The sequence below is a fragment of the Dermochelys coriacea genome, chromosome 4 (genome assembly GCF_009764565.3).
Source record: "Dermochelys coriacea isolate rDerCor1 chromosome 4, rDerCor1.pri.v4, whole genome shotgun sequence".
NCBI lineage: Eukaryota > Metazoa > Chordata > Testudines > Dermochelyidae > Dermochelys > Dermochelys coriacea.
The window spans coordinates 80323710-80349074 of NC_050071.1; the positions used below are offsets into that span (position 1 = coordinate 80323710).

At 37.8% G+C, this 25365-nt stretch overlaps 1 protein-coding gene across 2 annotated transcripts in view; it reads left to right on the plus strand.

Annotated features, from left to right (window-relative positions):
* Positions 1-25365, plus strand: part of TENM3 (teneurin transmembrane protein 3) — a 2178135-nt gene that overhangs the window by 1527344 nt on the left and 625426 nt on the right. The window contains exon 1 of one of the 2 annotated variants that reach the window (XM_043513543.1): positions 13054-13304. The exons of the other annotated variant lie outside the window; for it this stretch is intronic. The gene's annotated coding sequence lies outside the window, so the exon portion shown is untranslated. Of the gene's footprint in view, positions 1-13053; positions 13305-25365 lie in introns of those variants that run through there. 2 annotated transcript variants of the gene reach the window in all.

Below are 25365 nucleotides of genomic sequence, written 5' to 3' on the forward strand. Positions count from 1 at the left end.
CCAGATCATTCATCTTATTTTTATACTCAGATAAATTCTAGGAAATAAAATAAGCAAATTGTCCTGGAAAAAAAAACTCTCCCTGGGTGGAGAGAGAGACATCAGACAATCTAGTCAAATATAAGACATGGATACAACCGCCTGATTGTAAGTATTTGATTCATCTCCAAATACCGCATTATTCTGATGAGTAGTCTATATGGGAGATTGTGAATATAATGGGGGGAAGGAGGAAAATCCTCTTGGAATTCTATTTTGAGCTTCCCATGAAAGTTTGCACTATTTCAGGGAAGGGGAATGGAAAAGCTGGTGGTCCTAGAACCAGATGCCAGAGGGTTAGACCCTGATTCAGTAAAGCACTTACACACAGGCTTTAGTGCTTTGCTGAATTGGGGCCTAATGGTTTCTAGGGCCAGGTCTACACTAGAATATTTTGTCAGCCTAGCTATGTGGATCAGGGATGTGAAAAAACTCATACCCCTTTGATGACATGGCTATGCCTTCAAAAAAAAACCCCAGTGTGGATGCAGCTATGCTTCTGTCAACATAGCTGATTTGTTTGCAGTTTGTAGCTCAACCCGCTGTCTGCTAACCCGTAATTGCTTATTTCATTTTAAATGGTCTGCTACAGCATCTGTAAACTCTTTACAATATAACCTGCAATTGCCTGCTTCAACTTAAGTGACTTATGTTTAACAGTCTGTCCTAATTTGTGTTTAGCTCAGGCACACTGATTTCCTTCCCCAGACCTCAGGAAGAGCTGTGTGCAGCTCAGAAGCTTGTACTTTAATCTACAGAAGTCGGGTCCAATAAAAGATATTATTTCACCTACTTTGTCTATGCCATAGCTAATGTCACTGGAGAGGTAGAGTTTTTCAGTTGGCATAGTAACACCATCAGCACACCCAATGCAGTTCTACGCTTACAATACTGCAGCGGCACAGCTGGCTGCGCCACTGTTGCACTTCAGTGACGATGTTACTATGCCAACAGGAGAGCTTCTCTCATTGGTGTAGTTAATCCACCACCCCCAGAGGCGGAGCTATGTTGACAGGAGACTATCTCCCATTGACATAGTCCTGTCTACATCAGGGGTTAGGTCGGTATAACTTCATCATTCTGGGGTGGATTTTTCACACCCCTGAGTGATGTAGTTACACCAATGTACATTTATAGTATAGACCTGGTCTCAGTGTCTAGAGTTGGGGGCTCCGCCAGTGTAGTGGCAAAGCATTTGTAGTGTAGACAAGGTGTAAGATTTCATCCTTAGCCCTGAATCCACAATTCTATGATATCACATACACAGCAAAAGTATTTGGTTGGTTAGTCCCCAGACTTAGATTTAAAACACCTAATATCAATATTTTCTTTTTTAAAAAACAAATATTTAGTGAGTACAATGTTCTGTGATCCCATTGAAGTCAGTGGGAGTTCTGCAGAATCAGATGTTCAGATTTAAACTTTGCCTGGGAAGGTTGGTAATATAAGTGTTGCAATATTATGCAGGAGCTTGAAAACTGGCAATTGGAACTGATTAAAGCCAATAGTGAAACTGATGGTTTTTGTTTTCATTGTCTGTTTCATTTTTATGTATATAGATTCCTAAAATAACAAAAAGATGCCTATCTAAAAGCTTTGTGTCCTCTGACATCACTTGAAATAATATACACATTACTTAATACAGGAGAGTAAAATGCTCAATGAAAGTGCAAACAGTAGGTAAAATGAATATATGGTGAAAAGTAAATTGGATTTTTTTAATTCTGTCAGTTTTAATCTAAGCTGTTAGTATGCAAGATGAGCAAATTTATTTAAAAAATATCATTGTAACTGGATATCATCTCTTTTAACTCATCTCAGGTGCTCAACTTCTTTTTTTTTTCCATGTGTATATGGTATTATCTACTGTCAGTACAGAAACATAAGCTCTGATTCTACAACTTGATTCATGTGGGCATGTTCCTACATTTGCACAAAGTTCCTGTAAAGCCATTGGGAGCTCCTCCCTGTGGGCACCGCATACACCTGCATGGATTTGAATGCAAGGCAAAAGCCATAGACTCCTGAACTCAGGTCACTGCAGGTAATTGAAAGAACTTTGTTTAAAACTTTTTATTTGAATGCAGAATTTGTCAGTTAGGCTACACATTTTTCCATGTATGTAATTCCCATTGATGTCAGTTGAAGTTTTGCATAAAAAATTTTAACAGGTATGTGGCCCTAAATGATTTAAGATCTTCAAGTTCAGTGCAGTTCACATCTAAATTTCAGTCTTGTAACCCAGCTTGATATTTATTTAAATAGCTCTTACAAAATGAAATATGCTATTGAAATGTAATATTTAAATTCCATTTAAATAACGTGGATGGATTATTATTTCAAAGTGACAATGTGCTAGGTACTGTACACAACAGAGAAAAACAAAGACAGTCCCTGCCCCCAGGATGTAAAGTCTAGAAGGTAGACACAGCAGAAAGGACAGACTGGAAAATCCTGGATAATTTACACAAATTATTTTATTCAAGTGTACATAGGCTAAATTACAAACTTTATACTTGTGGTTGTAGCAGAAGCTGATTTTAATAAATTACTTAAATGAAGAAAGAATGGTGGCTTGGTGAACTGGTTTTGGAAGGGTTATTCATGCATGGAGCTGGGAATGGAGGGAGAGTAGCAGGGCTTCAAGATTGGTGGTGGAGTGGAAAATTACATATAATTTCTTCTCACCTCTGTGCTAGAGATGAAGAAAACCAGAGAGTGCTTTGCTGCATCATTCCCTCCTTCCTCAAATTCTGCAGAAATATCTCCGTACAAGTTGGGTCATTGGAATCAATGGCTTTCGCAGGAAAACTGCATTTCCACAGAGGAACTGAACGTTCCCCCTGCTCCTGTAACCAGGGGTCCGGAGCCCCCTGTGGACCACGAGCAGGTTTCAGGGGATCCGCCAAGCATGTCTGGCATTAGACTAGCCAGGGTCCAGGGCAGAAAGCCAAAGTCCCACCACACTGGACTTTAGCCTGGTGCCCCCGAGCCCCAACACCTGAGGCTGAAACCGAAGCCTGAGCAACTTAGCTTTGTAGTGCCCCCTACAGCGTGGGGCCCCAGGCAATTGCCCTCCTTGCTACTCCCTAACATCGGCGCTGGGTTTTATATGCAGAAACATGGGCGGTGGATGAACCAGCAGGTGGGGGGGCTAGCCCCCCTCCCTTACTGGAGCCCAGAGCTGCAGAGCCCCACCACAGCTGCTGGCCCCCCAACCCTAGACCAGCACCCCGACTGCAGCCCCGGTGGGCGGCACAGCGGCAGCACCCCTGACCCCAGCCCAGAGTGTGGGGTGGGTGGTGCCTCCACAGTTGGGTGACCTGATGTCCCGATTTTATAGGGAAAGTCCTGATATTCAGGGCTTTTTCTTATATAGGCGCCTACTACCCTCCACCTCTTGTCCCAATTTTTCACATTTGCTATCTGGTCACCCTACGCCACAGCGACCCCAACTCCAGCCCCGGAGCACCGGGCAGGCAGCGCCACTGCAGCGCCCCTGACCAGAGTGCCAGGCAGGCACCTGCTCTAGCCTCCCCAAGTCCTGGAGGCAGGTCATCCAGACCCAACCCAGCCTCAGCCTGGGCCACGAAAGAGCGGGAACTCACAAGAACTCCTGGGGGTGGAGCATGGGGAGGGCCACAGCAGGCTGTTTGGGGAGGCTCAGCCTCCCCAGCCTATGATACCCACCCCCATGTGCAGAAGAACAATTGTTGTGGCACAGCTGGGCTGTAGAGTTTTTATAGCATGTTGGGAGGGCTCAGAAAGAAAAAGGGTTGAGAACCCAGGCTCTAACCCTCCTTTCTTTCCCTGCCATTGGCAAGATGCCCTGAACCAGCTCTCCTCAGAGTGGAGAGTGCATATACAAAGTCCCAGTTACTACTGTTTCATACAGCAGTAACACAGGTGCTAATATACACTCTTATTCCTTGTCAAAGGGCAGAATGATTTAGCCATTGACTCCTCCTCTGCCTGTGTTGAGCTCTGCTCCAAACACTCCACAGATCTCCAGCCCTACAAAGTACTAGTGGGGGAGTCTATTCGAAGTCTGGGAGAAGGGGGAGCATGCTGCTGAACTGGCAGTTTCCTTCTTCTGTATTCTCCCCCATCCCCAGATGGGTCTGCTACCCTCCCCTTCATAAATGGAAGGGAAGCATGGGGTCCTAAATCATTAACAATATGTTGAGTACCACACATTAGGATATTAACATGAACATAATGTGTCACTCATATGGGAATTTTAATAACCCTTAGTAATGCTATTTCCTTGACACACACAACTTGGTCTGATTGCCCTAGCATATCAGTATATCTTGTAAAAACAAATGATGTCATTCAATAAGGAGCTATCTTCCATTATAATAGAAACCCATTACAATCTACAGTGAAATACTGTTTAGAAACAGAGTTCCAGCTCCTATTGAGCTTACTTGAATTGTCCCACAGTTTAATATAGGTGAAAGAAGTTTTCCTTACAAAGTAAGAAATGCCTTGGGGGGGGAAGTGGTGTTCATTTGTGTTTGTGTGTGTCTACACTGATTTTTCAAAGATTATGGGGAACATCCAAAACTTTTATAAAATAGGGGCAAGTAATACAGGCTACCCTCAGGCTGAGAAAACACAAAGGCATTTGGGATCAATTGGAGTTTTGTAACATCTGATTTTATGTATTAGAGTGTGTAACACACACACACACACACACCTATGTAGTGTTGTATCCATGTGATAATTTTATCATGCATCTTGGAGTGCCTCACCTGCACTATGCTCACTAATCTACCTCCTCTGAGACTACTTCTAGCATTCCAATCCTCTGAGCAACTTCAAAGAACTGCCAGTTAAAAAAAAACAAACCCCAAAGCCTGGCCAGAAAAACGTTTTCTTATTCACCCCAAACATCATTTAAAGAATTAATTGATTTGAGGTCATAGGATAGGAAATATTCAGTCCAGAATGAGTGACTGGTTTAATGTTCACAGCCTCATGACATAAGAAAAGCGTTATACCATTGCAGAGGGATTGGAGGTTCCTATCCTGACCACACAACAAAGCATTTGCTTCTAGCTTTGTACATTTCTGAGATTAATACCATTTGTAAAACAGGGACCTCATTGCCAATAAAGTAAGAAACATATTTCTAGCCTCAGTACGTCACAGCAAAGTGGACATTTATACTGTGACACAAATACGTATGGAAAAATGATTTAGGATTTTTTTTAGAAGTTTCTAAAATGCATTAGTTATCATTTTTCTTTGCCTTAGAGGCCTGAAGTGGGAGAAACATACTACTAAGCTAGCCATGATTCAGAGCCAGAGGGATATGAAAAATAATACTTCAAAAAAATCTTTCATTTTTCTGTAGAATGTGTAAGAATACATAGCAGTTGTATTACCATTCTTTTGGAATAACCTATCTAACTCATTCCACTTGTAATGTATGCCAGTAAAATCTTTGCATCACACCATCATATGCTTCCATTTCTAAAAGACAAAAAACTATTGTGTTCTTAATATTTATGCATATATGTTATATATGAGATATATATCTATAATTACATTTCTGGATCTTATGGTGCATCATTTCCAAGATAAATAAGTGATAAGAACTAACATTTCTATTTATATGGAAGGCCATACCATTCACTTTCTCCTGCAAATATCTTTAGCTGGTGCTTATTTTTAGGCTTCTAAAATTATGCCATATGTGATTTGATTATTAGGTTTAGTAGAAGCATGGCTAATGGAATCAGTATAATGGCTATAGCAACCTTTGTGAATTTTCATTGCCAGTTTTCTGCATAGTTTATACTTTTGTCACTTAAGCTGCACAGAGGTGCTTCAACAATTAATCGCAAACTAGGGGGACTTTTAATGGCGCTCTTCTTGGGATCTTGTGTTAAAAGAAGAAAAGTTCCCATGAGTGAAGTATAGGTTAGCTTTTCCATGGGTGCAGGGGAGGATTGAATTACATTTCTCTCCTTGTCCTTTAAATGAATAGCATAGTTTGGGTGAAATTATCAGGCAATTGCATGCCTTTTATGCAGATAATGCTATTTGATGAAAGCAGTGTTTTGATCTGCTGAGGATAATACAGATCCAGGGTTGGATTCATTGGTGAGAGTAAAGCTGTCTTCTGTGATAACTTCATCTCAGCATGAGGTCAGACAGGGAAAACTGGGATGGGGGATTAAAAAATGACACAGTCGGAGCAGTATTCAGTTCCCTGCTGTGCTCCTGGCTGCACACTATAGCTTATGTTTCTGATCTGTTATGGTATTGTCTGCTTTTCTCTCCCAGAGCAGAAAGAGATTGCTTAAAACTTTTCTTTTTGCAGCTAGAGGGATTAGTTCAGTGCAGCTTTTTTAATTAAAGAAACTGTATCTTTTCAAGGCAATTTAAGGCTGCGCTAGAAGGCCATCAGCATTCATAACTTAGTGGTATTAACTATAACAGAGCATAGCTATACATTTAATATTTAGAAATAGGCATCAATCTTTAGAATTTTGGGGTTAAAATTGATGATTGATGCTTTCGCTAAAGGAATGATAGTAAATGAATCATTTTCTGTACCTTTTCTATAAGTAGGAACTTCGAACAACATTGCTTTTAGTTTAGCTGAGCTTCCTTAGTTAAATGTCTATGATGACAGTAGAGTGCTTTTAAAAATATAATATGTGGAAATAGTTCTGAGCATATTTCCTCTTCACTTCATTGTTTTACAAAAATAAAAATGTCCTCAGTTGAAAATATCTGTAGAATGTACTTAAGTTGTTATTTTTACAATGTACATTCCTAGATCATTTTAGCTTTATATCAAGCTTCAAAATATAATTGGCCACTAGCTTTATTGATTAGGAATAGGCACATACTCTATGCAGTCGTTAGGTTATATACATTTGAGCTGAATTTACAACTCAGTTTAGCTGAGGTTAATGGTTGAAACCTCAAATGTTTCAAATAAGGCCCATATGTTGATCACTTTACAAAGCATACAGGGACTGTGCTTAGTTTGCAGCATACACAACTCCAACTAAATTCCATGCCAGATCAATTAGAAACAGTTCCCCTGAGCAGACAGGAACAAACAGAGATTGTTGCCACTACTCTGGTTGAACTCTTGTCTTCTAGAAATGAAAGAAGTCATGTTGAGTACTATGTACTTTACTTACAACAGTCCAAGGAAATTTAGAAAACTAATATTTTATTAAAATTTCAGGTTAAGTTTATCTGTCAGGTTTCACAACATATAAAAAGCAATTAACATCCAATGTATCAAAATTTAATAGCAACTCATCATGTTCCTTCAGAGTTTTTAATTAGTTAGGCTGTTTTTCAGACTTAGTTTATTAGTGATGTTTTATTGACAGGTTTCAGAGTAGCAGCTGTGTTAGTCTGATTCCGCAAAAAGAAAAGGAGTACTTGTGGCACCTTAGAGATTAGCAAATTTATTTGAGCATAAGCTATGCTCAAATAAATTTGTTAGTCTCTAAGGTGCCACAAGTACTCCTTTTCTTTTTATGTTTTATTGAGAGAACTTTGGTTTCCTTATTGCTTTTCTCCATTACCTTAAATCTTTTTAAAATATATTTTCCTGTGAAATTAAGCTGTGTTTGAACAGTTAATAGTGGGATTGTTGTAATGATCATTAGATTTTTTTCAAACATGTTCCAATCAAAGAAGGGGAAACACCATCAAGAAACTTAAAAAACTTGATCGGTATGCACCTTATTTATAACAGAAGTTAATCTTTCTACAGGGAAAAACAATAGATAATCATAAATTCTGCATAAATTTGATGTATGCTATGGGAAACTGGATAGTTCTATAAGAGATCTGTATATTGACTTCTGACTCTAAAAACTATATACATTCTTGTCAATAAGGATTGAGAGTAGTTATCTGATAGTATCTCATGTTCTGGAAGACTGTTGTATCAGTCAGCATGCCCCTTAAATTTCTCACAGAATTGTGTAACTAATGCCCAAGGAAGACTACAAAGGCTCTTTGTGATGGCTACTAATTATGATTAGGAAATGATTATGTGGTTGTTTATAAAACCATAAAATTACCTCAATCAATAGCTGGAAGTGAAGTAGTAACAATATGGGAAAGTCCCATTTTTTGTATTCCAAATTATATGCAGACTGTTTCGGGTTCTTCTTTGAGAATACAGTAAAGAGGGTCAGCAGTAATGTTCAGTGAAAACATCATTTTCACTAGAGCTCAACCTCACTATAGCAGTGGTTTATCTACAAACTAATGTAATAGAAAAGCATGACCTGCATTTAAAGGTTGATTTGTGTGATAATCAGTACATTAGGTGGCTCCAAAATGAATGTATGTAGGGTCCTATCTTGCCTTAATTAAGGTAATTAAGACATATTTCTCTCTGCAGACAGCCATTTCATTTTATGGCTTTGTCAGTGATCAGATTAGAATATTTGTTTTACAATTTTACCACAATTTAACAGCAGAGGAAAATAAATGTCATGACTTATTTCTGGCAGTAAAACATGCTAATAGAAATATCTGAGATGTTCCTGTTGGTGTTTTAGCTTTTAGCTTATTCTCCCCCCATCTCCATACTAACTAATACTTGCACAGTGCTTTTAATTTAATATTGACAAATTACTAAAATTTGGATTCCCTTCGGTACTGTTAGCTGTCCAGTCCATATGATTTTCAGGAAGTTTTATTCTACCCAAAGAAGAAGGTATGATATTTACTAATTTAGTTATAAGAGTTATCAATTTATCATGGTTTGGTTTTGAATCTCAGATTTAGTCCAAACATGTGTTTTGTCCAGATTCATGCATGCATCCCCCAGGACAGTTTGCTTCAACACCTTCACACACTGAGAAAGCTTTCCAGCTGCAAGGCTTGCTGGGGTTAGTCACAGTGTACACCTATACCCAGTTAAGTTAGGCAGAGCCACAAATAGTCATTTCTACAATGTGCTTGGACAAATGTAATAACAGTAAAGTACAATTATGAAGTCCAGAGGTTATCTTTTTAGAGCCTTTGTGAAACCTGAGACCCTGATGACCTACAGGAATGCTTTGACATGCGTGTAAAACATGCACAGGAGAAATGAGACAACTCTGCTGTATTTTCGAAAGGAAATACTAAGTAGCTGTTAAGTCAGTCCCTCTCTGATCCTGTACAGGGACAAAAACCATGAAGCTAATTGTACGAAAGAACAAATGGGAATAGTAACTGTCACATTATGGTCAGCCAACAAGATTGAGCAGCCGAAACAAGCATTTTTTTAATGCTTTATCCTTATCCACAGTAATGCACAACGCTAGCTATTGAGATCCCATATAGGCAATCTCTTATCTAACTGTCCATAACCACATTTTGATGCGTACCCCAAAAGCAAAATTGGTTGTTGGAATCAATTTCCTCCGGTATAAGCTGCATTTCAGTGGTATTTGACAGCGAAAGGGGGTTGCGATATTTTCTATTCAGACACTTGCATATCCTGAAAGGGTATATAGTCTTAGGGACAGCAAGCGTTTCCAAGAACTGTGCCATTCTCCAGTACATAAAGACTGTGATAACGTACACCTCCAAAAGAACACATTAGAGGAACTTAACAAGTTTGGGAAGTACATAACGACATCTTGAATTTACCTCATCTTCTCGTTTTATTGGTAATTAGTGCAGGAGCCAGTATGTCTTGAGTTAGAGTACATTCTGCTCTCTTCCTTCAGTAACACCTAGACTCAAAGGAGAAAGCAAGATTTACTGATCGTCACATAAAAAAGTCTCTCTATTTAATTCATATAAGGAATGCATATTCTTTTGTTCTGGCGCTAGAAAATACAAGCTTACTAGCATCCTAAAACCGTGGAGCTGCTGCTTCTATGACATTTTTTTAAAAGTCTAGACGGTGATTTTTAGCAAGTTAAGCCACATTTAATGACAGTCTTTAGAAAGATACTAGCCTTCAGAGATTTAAAACAAATGTGACTTTACACTTTTAAAATTAGTTTAAACTCTGAAGGCTGAAATGTAATTAAACTTTGTAAGCCTAATAATACTACCTCAGTAAAGTTAGAGTACTAAAAATAATGTACGATGGACTTCAGAAATGCAGACAAGCATTTGACAGTAGTTCATCCTATTGAGCTTTGAATGAGGAAAAAGGCTTATAATCTCTGTATATAACGCAGGAAAATCTTAATTCACTGTTTTTGGAGATGACAGAAAGTTCATCTTGGTATATCATGAGATTTGGCTAAATTAGAGCCAATGCCTTATCACCCTTAAGAAAGCATTTTGAATATTGACAGCTTTATAACATCTCATTTTTCATTTTACATTAGAACAACATAAGTCAAAAAGAAAAATTATGCCAAAGCCCTCGCTGTAAAAGTTGTTTTTAAATTTAACAGTCATTGCTGTTGTTTATACTACATAGATGTATTTATGATGTCTGGTATTAAGTCAAGAATATTCACGTTTATCTAGCTAAATATATTTTGATATAAAGTTAATGTAATATAATTAACATTTTCACATTTGATTGCTTTCCTACTAGGAGCTCAGAATGTGTGTAGCAGATTTTAATCGCAAAGCAAGTTAATACTGTATATAACTCTATCTTTGTCTGTGTACTTCATTTTATTATAAGTGTTAAAATGAGCAAATCTAGGTGTGGTGTAAAGAAAACTTTCAAACTGTTTCTTGAGATGTATTTATATTTCCTGCTTTTTGAACCGAAATTCCCATCATTTAAGTAACACCACTGGAGCCAGGATAGTATACAATTCTGTCCCACTGGTTTATTTTTAGCGCCGTCAGAAACGTAATCTAAACTATGTGTAGGGATTTAGAAACAATTAACCTGTAATATTTTAACTTTGTAGCGAAAATAAATTGTTTATATTATAAAATAGCCACAGTATTTCCTATATATTAAATATTATAATTACGCTTGTCTATTATACATGCTGTAAAAATGTTTAATAATGCAGGATGATTGTTCTTTTATGAGGTACACACTGTAATTTACAGATGTGGCTCTCGTTGCTCGTACATCACTGAGGAATCAGTTTAGATGTCCAGATGCATTGCTTCCCAGATTGAACCCTCCACAGTATAAATGCTCGTTAAAAGCAATAGGAGACAAATGGGTAAAACACCATAGAAAAGAAAGAATTGTTGAGTGGATCATAGGTAACACTAACCATGCTTGTCAATAACATCTGTGATATAATTTCCTCGATTACATGGTATTTCCAAGTAGTTGCATATCTTGGGAATTTACTAAGAAACTTTTTGGATTATATAGTGGTGTTTCCATTATTGAGTCGGAAAGATGACAAATATATCTGAGATTGTAAAATCAGCATACCGTGGCAGATAGCTCTGGCAGCTAAATGTTTAAAACACTGCTAATTTCATGAACATTTGTGAACGTTCATAGTTGGTGTGTAAAACTTCTTTAAGCCTAAAATGAAAGACGTAAAAAGAGGAATTATGGTTATTTCTCTGTTTTAGAGGAGGGCCAGGGCCAGGATATTCAGGAATATTAATGTGAAGATTAATGTTAAAATGCATTAATGACTGTGTTACAGGTGGATACTTTGTATACAGTCCACTACTGACTGGCTGCTATCTACTTTTTTTGCCGGTTGGTCAGGGGGGAGATTGCTGGAAAAGGAGAGTGAGAGAAGGAGGAAGAAAAATAAACAGGAGTCTCTCTCTGCCCCTGTGTATGTGTACATATATGTATGGTTGGGGGGAAATTTATTTTAAAAAGAAACCTCATAAATTACAATCAGGTCACTCTCAGTGTTGGCCTTTGTTGATATTCTTCTAAGTCTACTTTCGAAAAATCTTCAAGTAAGGCCACAGAACAAATACTTCAGCTGTACTATCGCACAGCTAAAATATGTAGGAGAGTGTTTTACTTATGGGTACAAAGACTTCAGGCTTATCACAAGGTGCACGCTTCAGACAGCGGGTTGTTCATAAACATCGCAGGTCACTCTCATGAGCTATTTTAAATGGGGTCCGGCTGCTGGGTTTGTGAAGCCTTAATTATACCCCTCTGCTTCCGCATCAATCTTCCAAGACAGTCTCTTGCTCGCTCCCACCTTATCTAGGCACTCAGCTGACCTAATATGCCCAACCTCTGAAACAGCAAGAAAAGTATTTTCTAAGACTATCCGAGGTTTTGAGTACATTGATGACGTGCATGCACTGGGGTAAAAATGGCGTTATTTATCACCATTATCCCCCTCCCCATGGAAAAATCAATCAACCAGCCCCCTTCCCCCCAATAAAAACCCGCTCTCCTGGCGCTGGTCTGAGAGAATATATCATGAGGCTGTAAGTTCATTAGTGTTTGCAATCAGTAGCGTGCAGACACCCTCATCAGGGCAGAAAGCTGCAAAGAGCCATTCATCAGCGTGAAGTGTTATTCATGGATGACCCCTAAATCATTGCACTAGTAGTAGATGTACTGATTGGTCACAGCATGGGAGCCTCGGTATTTTACATTAACCGAGGCAGGGGGCAGCGGCGGGGAAGAAGGCAAAGGTGGTTCAGTCCAGCAAATCCCAGCTGGCAGGGAAACGCAGCCAAGGGGACATCTTTGCGGAAAGGGGAGCCGAGGGAAGCCACCGTCCACTCGGCGGGCGCTGGAGCGGAGGCGCTGGGGATTATAAATGCTCAGGCGGGTCCCCGTCGCCCTGCGCTGGGGAGCGGATCTCGCCCCCTCCCCCTGCTCCGCGCTGGGGCGGCGCATGGTAGGCTCCTCTCGCGGGCGGGCGGGCGGGCGCGGGGGGGGGCTGGGGCTGGGGCTGGGGCTGCTGCTGCTGCTGCTGAGCCCAGGCTCCCTTCGGGGTGTTCCCGCTGTCCGCGCACGATTACGTCCTCCCGGGCGGCGGCGGCGGCGGCGGCGGCTGCTGGTCCCGGGCACGTTATTGTAGCGTCCTCCCCTTCTCCGGAGAGCGGAAGGCAACTCGTCAGCCCTGTCAGCCGGGGAGGACGGAGCCAGAGGGGACTGGGGGAGGCGGGGGAGAGGGAGAAAGTGAACTCCTGGGCGCGGCGCGTTTCTCCCCCCGCCCCGCGGCCGCTGGCAGGGTGCAGCGGCGGGCACGGGAAGGAACTTGTAACACTTTTCCTTTCTTTTCTGCCTTCCCCTCCCCCGCCCGGTTTTGGCCAAGCGCTGGGTGCGCGGTGCCTTCCCGAGCGCCGCTGCTGGGCTCCTGAGAGCAGGAGACGAGCCGGAGCGAGCTTGGCAGCCCTGGGTAAGTGGAGCGCTGCTCTCTGTGCCGGTCCTCGTGGCCGGCTGGCGAGTGGCTGTGGGGGAGCTAGCGGGGGGGGGGGGGGCGCTGGCGCCGCGAGCGGAGGAGGGTGCCGGGAGCCCGGGGAGGCGGAAAGACTCGCTTACAGCGGGACTGTGTCCTTCCCCTCCCGGAGGCGGCAAGCGGAGTGAGCCGGTGTGTTGGGAGTGTGTGGCACGCTCTTCCCCTCTCTCCTGCCCCCGTCTCCAGCATCCCCTCCTCTGAGGGGAACTTGGGCTGCTGGCAGCTGCTGTTTGGTTCCCCGCCAAATACCCCACTGTGAGGAGGGGACGGACACGGGGACCGCGAGAGGAGGAAACGCGCCGAGCAAATGAGCGGAGTTTTTGCGGAGAGCTCGCGCTTCTCCCCGCTGGCGATGCTCTCCGCTTGCGTGGTGCTGCTGCGGTTTCCAAACGTGAGTCTCGCAGTCCTTGCAGAAACGATGCAGTCAGTAAGCGTACACGCGCTACTTATCCCAAACCTACACTTCGTACTCTAGCAAAGGTGCGGGCTTGCCCCTTATGGCATTCGAGTGTAGATCTAGTGCAGAGACATCTGCTACCACAGCAGTTTCATTTGTTTTCTCGAGTCACTTCATTAGACTTGGAAGATAAAATGCAAGTGTGCGGACTTTTATTTTTGTAAGAGTCCTGGAAGTTGAAGTGTGAAAGGTTGCCCTGGTTTGACTTGTGGTAGATTTTAACATGGTCCATGTTATCTCTGATCTGTATGCTTAAGATTGTCTTTATCCATAGCACTATATTTCTTATCTTCTGACAATGTATTTGTCAAACGTTCGTAGGCGGTGGCAGACTCCATTGGGTGGTCTATACACTCTGGAAATAGAAATATGTTCAGGTTTTACCTGTTCTTTCTGTTACTTTAAAGAAGGGAAAAAAAGAGAACAGGCAGGAATATTCTTTTTACTTGTGTTCAATAAATTGCAAAGAAAATGTAAAATATGTAGCGACTGAAACAGATTTCAAGTTGCTGGCGTTTTGGTTGTTTTGATCGGATAATATTATTTAAATTTCCTGTATTTTTGTTTTTTTTCTTAGAAGAATACTGTGCTTGATATGGTCAATCATGTCAGTGCCTGTGGTTTGTGTGCTTAAAAAGTTTTATATTGTAAACTTCACTTCATAACCAAGTAATTTACCATATTAAAATACACCAAAAATAGCCTGTATGTGGACCTACAATCTTAAATTCTAATATCAGTTATTACTCTGTGGTCTTCAGCAGTTCAAGGTTCTTTCAAATTTGTTTATATTTAGATTCAAAGCCGTTTTTAATGTGAGAATAGTGAAATAGCCTGCATCTGTACTCACTAAATGTGATAAACCTGTTTGACATTAGAAATTCTTTAACTTTACAAATTGTTATCCTTCTTTATATGATAGCCAGTATATTGCTTGTTTTGCTTCTAGATGCAGATGTTTTGCCTTAACTATATTTAACAGTTTTAAAAAAATTCTATGCATAGGTAAATTCCAATGTCGAGTTTCAAAGCACAAATTTAAATGTAAACATGATACCTCTATAAGATAACTAATAAGAACTTAAAACTGCAAATTATATCTTGTGCACGTTCCTTGAAGAAAAATACAATAAACAACTATAATTCCCCCTACAAACAAACAAACAAAAAAAAACCCACACAAACAAAACTGAACAAAAAACTGATATTCAGGATTACAAATGATTGTGGAAGAATTTCTATACATATGTTCTATACCAAAATGTACTTTGCATGTAAATACAAAACAGGAAAAAATATACACTCTTTAGACCTTATAAGGGACTGTTGATTATATAAAATAAAAATGTTAAAGTTGTCTAAACATTATTTTTCAAATTATGTTATATTACACTGCTGTATGGGTTTCTTCTTCTTTTTTTTTTTTTTTTTTTGTGGTCACTCTGGACTTGTTACATTACTTATTTACTCTCATAAACTAGAAGACAGGGTACTGTGTGTGTGTGTGTGTGTGTGTGTGTGTGTGTGTGTTTATGTTTGACTGACTAATAAATAGAAGTGAACTAATTTTACATGTGTAAAAACTGAAAGATATAGGATGGTCAAATAGTGTTTCAATCAAAAACAAATCCTTTTGTTTAAAATGTAGTGGGAAGGGGAAAACTACAGAGCAACATTCATAATCCAGTTAGTAAGTTAAAACTGGTACTTCAGTTAAACCCCTTTTGATTCAGGAGTAATTATTCTATACACTAACAGCCAAGCTGGTAGGATATACCAAAAGAAAATGGATTTAAAGATGCAAATGACATTTTTTTTTTTATGGAAGATAAACCATACAAATACTAGAAAAGGAAATTTTGACAAAGTTGAAGTTCATTACATTGTTGTCTTCATCTCCTAGAAATATAACAGTTAACAAACTATATAGTTCCAGTTCTGTAAGGTGCTGAGCACTGTCAACTGCATTGAAATCAATGAGCCTTATCCAAAACCCATGAAAGTGAAGGAAAAAACTTCCATGGACTTTGGATTAGGCCCAGTAGGAACTGCGAGTGCTCAGCACCTTGTGGGATCAGACCATGTATACAAAACTGCATTCTGCTATGTAGACCTGAAAGAAAATGTAAATAACTTATGGTAAAACTTTGGGACAGAAGTATCTTGTATTCTAAGGTGATATTGAATTTACTGAAGTTAATGCTGACATACAAAATTCTAACTTGTAGAAAATACATATCCCTGTTTAAATATACGGTAGGAATGAAAAAAATCTAAAAGGAAAATCTCTTCCAAATACTTTTCTCTTGGGATATCTTGTTATGCACAAATATATTGTATTTTGCTTGATCAGTTTGAAAAGACCATGTTTGAACTACTGTGCATGAAATAGACATGTTAAATTTGAGCACAGAAAATAGAATTAGGAATACCATATATTTTAGAAGCTTATTTTACTTTTATTACTTTACTACCTGTTTTCTTGTATGTGAACGCTTCTAACCACTTTGCTATTTTAACAGATATAGATTGCGAATTTGCCATTTTAGCCCACTGCAATTAGTCTTTCTGCTAGTTTATTCAATTGAACCCTGTTTATCAAATAGGATTCTGCTTTATTATCATGAAGACTTTGGTTGGCTGCAAGAAATTTCTCCCTTCCCCAAATAACTCATTGAACTGGGGGAGTTCTTTTATGGCACTTTCCTTTACTTTCAGTATGAGTGACAAGTTGTACAAATATAGGATCAATGAACTGTATCATATTAAAATGTAGTGTTAATGTATAAAGGTTTCCAATTTTCAGTAACCTTTTATTTAAAAGCCCATAGTTAAGATGGGTTCTACCTTGTCAGTTACACAGTTTTTGAAAAATAAATCTTCAGAGTTTTGGAAGTTACAAAGGCTTTACAGTAGAAATGTGCACTTTAAAAAGCTTTCTTTTTTTAGTTCTAAAACTGATTAATTGCTATGTCTTATAAACCCTGATTTATTTAATACTTTTTTTTCATACCAAGCATTACCATTATGAAGCTCTCCTTATAATTGAGATTAATGTTTCTGAGCAAAGAAGTGATTTGGAGGGCTGCATTCATTTTGAGTGCTGTTCTAATCAATTTTAGATACAGCATTTCACAATGTATCAGTCTGCATCCAAACCAGCCTTATTATGTAGAATTAACTTGTTGGTGATTGATAGCAGAACTGCTCCAGCTTGAGAAGTCATTTGTTTCAAAACAAGTGTTATGGCTTCTAAGAGTTTCAGACTATTGGGTCACACTACTCGGATGCCCTTTCTGTGGCCTGATTGAAGCTTTATAGAAGAGTTATAGAAAATGAGGCTTTTTATGAATAACTAATTCATGCATCTTTTGAATGTTGTTTTTAAACTGCTGCCTAGGTACAAAGTCATGTATTTTATTTAAATCTGGAATGATAAGAAATTATTTGTAAATAATACCTAATATTTTACTATGATACTGCGTGTCTTGAACATTATTTCGAAGAATAACTTGTTCTTCTAGAAAGGTATAAATATTTTAACTTCCCAAATCATAAATAATGGGAATGGTCTTTGTGTACAATATGTAAACCTACTGCTGTGTGATATAACTTTACTGTTTGAGGTGTTCGATATAACCCAGGTAATGAAAGGTAGTGCATGGGGAAGTAATTCTCTACGTAAGGATAGTAGATATTCTCATGCCTGCTGTGATATTTGCATATTTTGTTCTCTGTCTTTATATCTTCTACCTCGTCTTCATCAGCATTTTGTTATAGACCAAAAGTACACACAAATATATGTAGTTCAATAGAACTCAAATCTGGATGACATGGTATGTGGTATGAAATAAAGCAAAGAAATAGACAGTCCTTAAAAAACAACAAACAAAAACCGCAATGAGTTGTGCCAAGTCTTTAGTTTGGTGTTCCTTTCATTCATGTATGGTCTGTCCAGCGGTTTTAATCTCTCTCGCACTATTGACACTAAATACATGGCTGATAGATTTTCACTTTAGATAACATTTAGATAATTTTGGGTGTATTACAATTAAACTATTGAATATAATAGAGATATTTTAGAGAGTTTTCAGAGATAGTTTTGCCTAATCACTAGAACACAAGATACAGAAATTATGAAATGTTTGCCCAATTACATTGTTAAATATTAAACACAACTACAGAAAGGTTGATGATGTTTGTGGAAGAACCATATATTCTTTTACATGTTATCTTGCTGTACGTTTTCATCTTAATCTGTAGCTGTAACAGAAGTCCAGAACTCTCTTACAAAGGGAATAATCTTTTTTAACATGTTCCAGAGTCCAGAATAATAACACTTGCAATAATAATCTTTAGAGTCTCTTTCCAGACTGATATCTGTCTGCATGGCATAGATACATACATACATTTTTTTTTTCCAGTGCACGTTGGGAATAAAATATTATTCACATAAAAATGATATAAAATAACATTTTTAACTGACACAAGATGGAAAATTCATAGTGAAGATTGAAACTCTGGTTCTTAACTTCCTTTGTTGTGTCAAGATATGTCATGTCTAGGAACAGGGTGAGACTTTTACATATATGTATATTATAACACTGAAACTCAACAGACAAGTTAAAGATCAACTGGCAGTCTTACTTTGAATTTTGGCTTTCATTAAGATAATCTTCATTGTTTACTCTGTGTGTGTGTCTGTGTGTCTGAAAGTTAATAGTCATGAATCCAGACAAAAGAAACCATTAAATTATATCCAGGACACTGAATTGGGCTCAACATTTTCCAGTGCTGAGTTAACATCTCTTGCAAACCCATTGAAATCAGTAGGACTAGCTGGGGTCTAAATCTGGCTGGCTATATCTATTGTGCAAATTCTTTATTGTAAATTACTTGTGTATGTTAGATTGTAACGGCTACTGCAATGCAGTTAGTGTCCATTCTAATCTGGCATTCATGCATGCACATCAAATCTGTTTTAAAAAAACTATTTTCAATTTGAGAAAAGAAACAATCTGTTTAGGACACTTTTGATCAACCTTTAAAAATTGGTGGCTTTTTTCTTTTTCTGTAATTAAAAAGAAATCAAAAGGTAGTGTGTGCTGAAACATTTTAAAGTGAGAAATCTTTTTTCATTTATCAGTCTGCTGTAACTAGTGTATTTCTTGAATTAGTTTTCTGCAAAATAATGTAGTAATTGCAATAATCTTTAAAGCAAAAACAATCTGCCAGCTTTATTTTTATACTGTTTAAAATATTCCTCTAATCTAAAGAAATAAATACTTTCTTCTGATGACATACATGCTGTTCTAAATCAGTATAACCAATTCTGCATAGAGAAGGAACAGATAGTCAGGTCTACAATGCATGATTCATATGAAGGTGGTATTCATTTTTTTTTTTAATTGGGCTGGGTGTAAATGTGCGTAATGGCTGCATTTTCAAGTTTTTCTGTGTGACTTTATACAAAGTATCCCCTTTTGGCGAATCAGATTTCATTGGCACAAATTTAGTATTTAATCTCTGTATCTACTTTCTACATCTTGTTCATTTCCAATGGAATGTTAACAACTTTTTAGTACTTCTGTTGTTTTAAATGAATGAACTGATTATTATTATTAGTAGTAGTAGTAGTAGTAGTATTCATTATTATTTTCAGGAGTATATTCCACTTTGAGGAAGACATGTGACTCTTAACATTCATATCTTATGTGCCCATTGAGTGGAAAGTAGACTTTTTTTATTAAATGTCTAGTTAGAATTTTTAATTGAAGTTTTATTCTTACTAAGTTTTTTTACATCCAAGTTACAGAAATCTAATGTAGCATCTTGTAACGCAAAATATTAATACAACTTTAAGTATGGAGGTGAAATAATTGTCCCTATAGTAAATCAATAACCTATGGAAATAACAATCATACAAATGAATATTGACAGTAGTATAAACCATCAATTGTCTATTGATACTGTAAAATGTGGTAGCAAAGTCAGTTTGCAGTTTGTGCTGCATTACTTTTTGTCAGCATGATGCATTTTTTTTAAAATAACAGTAAAATCACAATAGACGGGTCCAATGTGTTCTATTTTCTTTATTTTGAGATTTTACAATTTCTGATAGTTTAAGAAAATTACTCCTGGTGCTGTAATTGGTGAAGCATAGATTTAAAATATGGATTTTCTTCTCTTGAGAGAGAGAGAACGCAAGAGACAACCACATTTCAGAGTCTTTAAAAGAAATTGAACAGTGTAAACAGCACATTATTCACTATAAACCAATTCAGTGAAGGATAAAAAGTTCCCTAATATATAGACTTCTGAGGTGAGTTTTGCTTTTTACTTAGTTTGTTTCGGGTCAAAGGATAGGTGAACACTTTTAAAGTACAGTTGTCTAAGAAATCATTGGTGCTAATAAATGGTCATTCAGATTAGCAAACAGTATAAAGTACTTTGGCTGTCCATACACGTATAGGGTCTTCCACTGCTGTTGAACTGAACAGAGCATTTGCCATTGACTTTTTTTTTTTATTTAGTTACATTGTATCGGAGAGATGTGTGCTTCATAAATAAAATGTATAGGACCTTGGCCAAAAAATATAATCTAAATAACGGGGGGCAGGTCATTAATACTAATTACTAGGAGCATCAGCATTTCCTTAATACCAAAAAGCATCAGAGGTTACGTTTATTTCACTTTTCTACAGAATAGAATGTAATAAAAATCTCTCATCAGAACATAAAGCAAATATTAGTACCTATAGGTAACCAATGGTAGATTAATAAACATAGTTTATTCTCTGAAAAATAAACATTTTCCTAGCAAACTGATAGTTATTAAAACATGTATTATGCGACCAGTAAATTTAATCAAAGTATAGTTACTATCTATAAACTAAGAGGAAAAGTGCCAACAGGATTACTCTTTTTATGGCTAATCCTTTAATAACAACTGAAGCTGGGAGTGGGCTGGATCCTTGTCTGTTGTAATCTAGTGTACCTCCATTGACTTCGGTGGATGTGTGGGTGATTTACACTAGTTGTAGAACACGACAGAGTCTCTCAGAATGAGACATTTGCCGTTAATAAATTTTAACTTTACTTTGTTAGCCCTTTCTTTCCTCTTCAGCAAATAAATAGTATAATTAATATATAATATATTATATAAATAATATAATTCTTTCCATTCATAAAATGTATTTATTTATTTGAGTGGATGCGATGGTCAGAGCCTTATTGCTTTCCAGTGGTATCCTTAATTTTGTATTTAAAAAAAAAACCTGACAAAGCAGAAAATAATGTTCATTTTTTCTTTTGAAAGTCTGTCCTCATTCATACCATTGAAATTATAAACCTTTCAGTGTCTTCCTTATCCCTTCTCAGGAGATATTTCTGATATGCATGCCAGTGGTCTGGTCTGAACCATGCAGTTGTAACTAGGAAGAGGTTTGATATGGTTCAACCAGTCATCTTCTTTGTTCCGTGATGATGTAGTTACTAAAAGTGAGTGAGCAGTCATATGATTCTGTAAGAGAGTGTGTGTGTGTGTGTGTGGGGGGGAAATTATTGGAGTTCTATTTATTCAGTCAGTGGTCAAGCAAGTTGTGGGTATTTTACTGCTATCCCATATGTCACAAGACCAGTAAATTGATAAGACCTTTTACAACAGTAGAACTTCAGGTCCGCTACTTCTGCACAGATGATTGTCCAGTTTTTTCAGGAATACTGAAAGGTTACAGCTTGAATTTGACAAGTCGTACTGGTAGACATTCAGGTGAGACTTCAGCTTTTGATTTCCTTTCATCCATAATTAGTTAGCAAATCAAGACTTTGGCCAGTGGGATCCTTGAGCAATATAGGCTTCATGTGTTTTATTTTGAGCATGATTTAACACGTTGTACTGATCACTTAACTGGGGGCAAAAGCTTACATGGAATTTATTGTCTTTTACAGCTTTTCCCCTTTTATTTTGTTACAGTTTAATGGCAGCAAACCCATAACATTTATAGTTGTATATTGTTCAAATGGAATAATTGGGTTTTTTACATAAACAGTTGACAGAGGATGAATGATGACCTGTTTTTCAGGTTGATCTTTAAATGAATAGTGATCACACAATGTTGTTTTGCTAAGTATGCACCTCGGTACAGAACGGCAGAAAAACTTGATTTCCCCCTCACCCCCATCCATATCTCAGGTAAATTGTATAATGCTGTGATTTCAATAAATATTTGAGAGCTTAATGATGTGAGGTGCTGCATACCTCTTACAAGAAGTTTAGTATCCTAAGGTCTCCGCGAAGTCAGTGGGAGTTAAGGATGTTCAGCTCCTTACAGGATTGGACCATGAGGAAAGAACAATCCTGAATGGAGATGTTCATGCTTACGCTGCTGTTCTATGGATCTTTCACCTATTTAATTATAGTCTGCCAGTAATGTTTAGTGATCTATCTATTTAGAGAATGAAGTGGAAATGCATTTGTGTTAATAGATTTTGTTTGTTTGAAGCTTGAAAACAATAAATTGCATAAAAAAAGAGCGGGCTAATTAATGCAACCATCAAAATACATTACAGAGAAAAATGTCTTAAAGCACAAGAAAATTGGAATACAAACACTTAGCACAGAATAGATTGTTTTTGAAGTGTTTAAATGGCTCTCAGAAGTGCATATCCATCTTTATTATTCTTTTAATAAAACTAAGTTCAAAATGATGCTTTGTTTCATGAAGTAGCCAAATAGTTACTTATGGCACAATATGTAATATTAGAACTTTTAACAATATATTTAAATACGGTACAGTTATTAAATTCCGTGGACTGAATAAATGGACCTCATAAATAAGAGCTAAATTATAATATAAAACACACCATAGTGAAATTAATTAGGATGTTTAATCAAGAGAATTCCAGCTAGGCTGCATATAGTATGTATATGTATTTAATTTTTGAAATTTAATATTAGCTGTGTAGGTCAACCCTCACTTTAGTGCAGTAGTGGCAGAAGTTTTTAATATTTTCCAAGTGTTTTATATAAATATCTATTTTTTAAAGCGAGATATTTTAACTCTGTTATGAAGAGGTTTGATATGGTGTGGCAAACGAGGGACTTGAAAACGATGGCAAAGTGATTTTTCTATGAGATGTCGTCAGCTACTTTTCTAAGCATCAGAGGATAAAGTGTTTTTTTCTATTTGTAATGTAGTAAAAAAATAAGCACTTTAATAGATCTTGTTCAGCATACTTCATATTTATTTGGAGCAAACTCTTATGTCAGTTACACTAATGATCTGTATTTAAGTATCAGATTTTATTTGGCTTTGAATGGTAAAGTATCATTACTACCTGAGTTCTGAAAAGGCTACTTGTCCCTTTGAAAACCCTAACTCTAAAGAAACTGTTAAAATGTTCATAGGAATGGATTTTCTGCAGTTTTTTTTTTCTTTTTTAAGTTAATAGTAACACGAGCAGTTATCGTGAATTGTAGGACAGTCCAGTTGCCACCCACTGATTTAACAGATGCGAAAATTGATTGGATCTGCAAGCTGCTGAACAGCGTTAGGATAAACAGGGAGTGTACACATGCATAGGACCCTCTTCCCCTTGAATGTCCCATTGCCAAGGGCCAGCCACAGGTGGGAGCTGATTGACTCTTTCCTCACATTCATTTGTTTAAACCCTTGGGCAGGGATTTTTAAGCCTTCTTTCCTCATTTTTAGATGAACCTTGCACTCCCTCCCTGTAGTTATATGGTATAGGAACTGTATTTTCAGGTTGCTGTAGGTCTGACTAATTGCCTGTTTAGACGTCAGAAAGGAATTTTTCCTATTGGCACCAAATTGGCTGGGACCTAGTTGCTTTATTTTTATTTTTTATTTTTTTTTAAATCTTCATAATAGCAATATGGAGACACAGTTAAGTTAAATAGGTATAGGATTTAGGGTTTATATTAGGAGTTGTGAAAATGTATGATTGTTTCGTCACAACTTGCGGCTGAAGTTCAGTGCAAATAAAAGCCAAAGGGCCGGCAACAAGAAAGTAAGAGATGTGGGTATTTGCTGGTGGATTCCCGGGGGGGGGGGGGAGGGAGGAAGGGAGACATGAAGTCCTTAGGAGGTACTAAAAATGGGCCATGATCTGCAATCTCTCCCCTTTTTGGTGGTTGAAGGTGGCAGGATTCAGCACGGTGAGCTAAATCCTTGGGGTAGGCAGTGGAAAATCTACCCTGGGTTATGGCCTGTATGATAGATGCTCTATAAATCCTGCAGTGACCCACCTAAATAACAGGTATGGGGAGATGGACAAATGGTCCCCGCTCCATTGATAAATGCAAATGAAGTTGTTACTAGCCTCTTAAAATCCATCCCTGTGTTTGTCCTCTTTGCTTGCATGTCCTGATCAATGCCATTATATACTGATTCTGAGCTCAACCACTGAATTAGGGCTGTGCATTTATTTTATGTGTTTACATCTATACATTTAGTCCTGGTTTGAGAAATAATTACAAATAATTTTGGTCTCTGAGGAAACCTGTAATTCATTCTAAATTAGGGATTTGTGAGGGAGACTGTAAATTTAGGGAGATGTGCAGTTTTTATGCAGTTGTTGTTGGTCCTGATCCTGCAAATTGCTGCATGAGTAATCTGTGTACACCTGAATAGTGCCATTGACTTCAATAGGCTCTCTAGTGGGTAGTGATTATTCATATATATGTAAGGGATTGTAGGATCAGGCTCATTACTTTTAAAGATCTGTCCTTTAGGAGCTAGAGTTTAAGGATAAGATGTGAATGTCTGGTGAAGGATTCTACCCTAACTGTGATACTGGGATATGCTGCACTGTAGTCTTATCAAATATTACTAGACTGGCAGTAACTTGATTTAATTACTTAGAAAGTTAATGGGTGGTTTTTTTACAAATTTATCATAAGTTGACCAGCAGTTTAAATATACTTTGCAGATATTATTTGTTGCTCTTTCTCAAATTCAGACCTTAAATATTAAGTGCATTCAATGGTCAAATATTTTTTCACAGGTTCAAAATGAATGCCAAATTAACTGTTTTTTCGCTAGACCTCAGAAATGCTTATTTCTTCAACTGGTTAGAGCTGTCTTGTAAATGGTTACTTGCTTGTGATCTGTGTTCACATAAATAGTCCCATTCACTTCCGTGGGATGGTTGCCCTGGGTTTTCAACCCCCCCAACAGTTGTATATGGAGGGTCCATACTCCTTCACATTCAGTCAGATGCAGCTTCACTGAACTGGTTTAACTTTTTCTGTAATCTGTTCTGGGCAGGTCCCTGTTCACCTCTTGTGCAAGATAATTCTTTTGAATTCACTGGGAGTATTTGTGTAAATTAGATAAGCAGAATTTGAACCTCCTATGTTAGATACAATGGTGACTGCTTGGTGAAAAGAATCAGATGTAAAAAAAAAATTCAGAAATATCAGAACTTAGCATTTCATGGTACATGTTTAATATGATGGACACCTCTCTCATAAAGAAAATGGGTGCATTAAAATGCACCCATCTCAGAACTGACTGCTTA